Here is a 3,020-nt window from a genome sequence, read left to right on the forward strand (position 1 = left end):
TGGAAACTGCAACTGGCGTAAGCAAGTATTCAGTTCATATAATCATTCAGCAATAAAATCTCCATCTTTACCATTTTACGCCGGTATAGAATTTATTAGGACGATTTTACTAGAGCCGTTAATAATTAACTAAACCAACATTTTACGAATCGGTGGATAGATCGTAGAAGTTCTTGGGTCTGGCCGGCGCAAAGTCCTGACTTTTACCCATTAGATTTTTGTGTTTGGGGTTATGTAAAATCATTAGCGTATGATCAAACGGTAGACACCCGAGATGAGTTGTTAAATAAAATTATGAATACAGCCGAATAATTTCGAAATAAAAATATGTTTTTTAAAATTAGACGATCCCTCGATAAACGCATTTCTAAATGTACTGAAGTTAACGGGGCACATTTTGAGCAATTGCTGTAGAAAATTAATGTTTTATTATTAGCGATTACGATAAAAATATGCTACTGTTAAAGAATGAAGTTTAGTAAATATTGATTCACTTAGATACTTATTGTGGCTTGTTTTTTGTAAATACTGCATTTTGTGGTGTAATCGCAAATATCTCGGAAACAAAGGCTGGTTGGTACATCGACTAAGAATACCTTTTTTATACAAAATTAATAGGCGATTAGACCCAACCAGTTTAGAAATCAGAATACCGGGTGACCAAAAAGTTAAAACAATTTTTTGCCCAGATATCGCCGTAAGTGGTTTTTTCCACAAGTTGATCAAAATCTGATGATAAATTGTGATTTCTTATGCTCAAAAACCCCTGTGTACCAAATTTCGTTAAAATATGCAGCTCCGTTTACAGTAGAATGACGAGAAACTGAAATAAAAATGCAACTTTGACGCCCTGTATGTCGGCAACCGTCAACTTTTGGACTAAGTTAAGTTGTATTAAATCATCACATTTTCAGCCCAGGAATCCACCATTTTGTTTTGTGCTATTACTTTTGGTATACCCTGTATAGCATGAATAGTCAATATCAATTCAGTTCATATGAACACCACATTTTCTTGAAAAGCTATTTATTACATAGCTGTCAGATACATTAAATACTACTAAGTACACTTTTAGATTTAAAAGATAATATTTCGAAACATCCAAAAATACAAATAGTATTAACGACTAACATAAGTAACACACTTATAGTATAATAAATAACAACACAAATAATTTTATAGGGTTGAAAACGACCTCTGCAGGATGGAAATTATTTCTTCAGTTTGATGTTAGTTTTTGTTTCCGCTGAAATAGTTTTCACTAAAAAAAGAAACATTCACTTGAATATTGCCATTCTACATTTTGATAACCAGATTGATTTTTAAATATAAACCAAATCAAAATTACGTATCAACATTTTAGAGTAAGCAGTTGTAAATCCATGTTTAGGTAGAGGAACAAACAAGTAAATCGGACAAAAAAGTCTAATAGCTGCCTATCCCATACTGGGTAACTCTACAATACTATACAATCCCATACTAATAACATACTGGCAAAATCATGAGTTGTCGTAGGGCTGCGCAAATGGCTTGGTGCGCGAACCCAACGGATCAGATTATCCTGCAGGAAACTCATACACAACTTCTAAATTGTGTGGCTGCTGTTCCTAGATATTCAGCTGGGAAAAAAGTCGATTTGAAGAGTTAGGAAAACAGTACCTAATTGTCATTGAAGATTTTAGCAGCAATTATTGCCGAATCAGAAAACAACCTACAGGCCAACTCAATCTGCACATTTTTATCAACAAAACCAAATGTATGACCATCGTGAAAGATTTGCTCAGATGTAAGCAAGTGGTGGAGGAAAATCTCATAGCACAGATGATGCAATTCAGATATCTAAGCAAAGACATATCAAGCATCCACGACCCAGTTAAAGACCTGAGGCTGAGGAACTACATTAACAAAGTCCGCGAAGACACCAACAAGACCCAACACATGCTAAGGGTGGACAAAATGAAAACACTGAGAACAATAGTGGGGAWAACAAAAACAGATATCAAAGAACAATGCAAAATACAAGATATTGTGGGATGGGGACGACAACGTAAGAGGTAGTGGTGACAACGTAAGTACAGTRGAATAGATGTCATAAGATGRGCCTACAAGATAAATATATTTCTAAAAAACAAGATCAGTTGGAATGCAAATACCTGTTGCTCCTTAAAYATCAAAAGCTCAATTATCCATAGATCAATATAGAAAGAGACAATTAAATAGATTAAGGTAATCGGTGTAGTAAGCAAATGTCAAGAATACATCCCATAAAACGTTATACAGCGTGATACTATTGTCTCTTTGATTTTYATTGMTTTATGTTTATCCATGGTTACCGGAGTTTTTAATAATTACGAAGRAACAGGTATTTGCGCAATGTTAATTATGTAGAGTAGAYTACCTTGAAAAACATTGWTGCCATCCTTCTSATCTAGTTTTTCGCAAATATCTGAGTTTTTAATAACATTTAATTGTTTTTACTATTTTTTCTGTACTSCCAAGACACCCCCAGACAACACCTCCAGAGGAATAAAGCCAATTTTCAATCACCCTATTATAAATAGGAAAAACATTTTGGCGGTAGTGGTAAAAAAAGCTTAGATATGAATCTGTGTGTTTGAAAAGAACCGCTTTGAAATGTGGACAACTCACAAGAGGTGTTCGAAGTTCTACCCCTATATTATTTTCGACTTCGGACTATTCGAATTAAGCGGCGCAAGAGAACAATGTAAGAATTTTTGCTATTCGATTCGCATCGCTGAATTCGATTGCTGTTGTTGTAAGCTTAAGGTAGTTAATAATTGACTGCTTACCATCCAGGAACATTAGCGGGATCATCACATCTAAAGGATTCTTCATTATACACGGTTTTGTTAGCGCAATATCCTTTCTGAGGTTGCACCCCATTCCTGAAAGTGTTGGAATTTAGAGTTGCAGAAATCAAATAGAAACGATAAGCATTCGCTTAAATATGCATGTCAAATTTACCTGCATATATAAAATTTGTCGCAGTCTTCAGGATG

The 3,020-nt window shown here is 34.6% G+C and overlaps 1 long non-coding RNA gene across 1 annotated transcript; it reads right to left on the reverse strand.

The window, feature by feature from the left end:
* Positions 1-1,009: 1,009 nt before the first annotated feature.
* On the reverse strand, positions 1,010-3,020 carry LOC125505718. The gene is made up of 3 exons (XR_007282346.1): positions 2,986-3,020; positions 2,811-2,906; positions 1,010-1,261 (listed from the first exon to the last, which is right to left on the reverse strand). It is a non-coding gene; the product is annotated as an uncharacterized LOC125505718 (long non-coding RNA).

Source organism: Dendroctonus ponderosae, unplaced genomic scaffold, assembly GCF_020466585.1.
Source record: "Dendroctonus ponderosae isolate FM_Combo_2020 unplaced genomic scaffold, Dpon_F_20191213v2 Dpon_F_20191213_952, whole genome shotgun sequence".
NCBI lineage: Eukaryota > Metazoa > Arthropoda > Insecta > Coleoptera > Curculionidae > Dendroctonus > Dendroctonus ponderosae.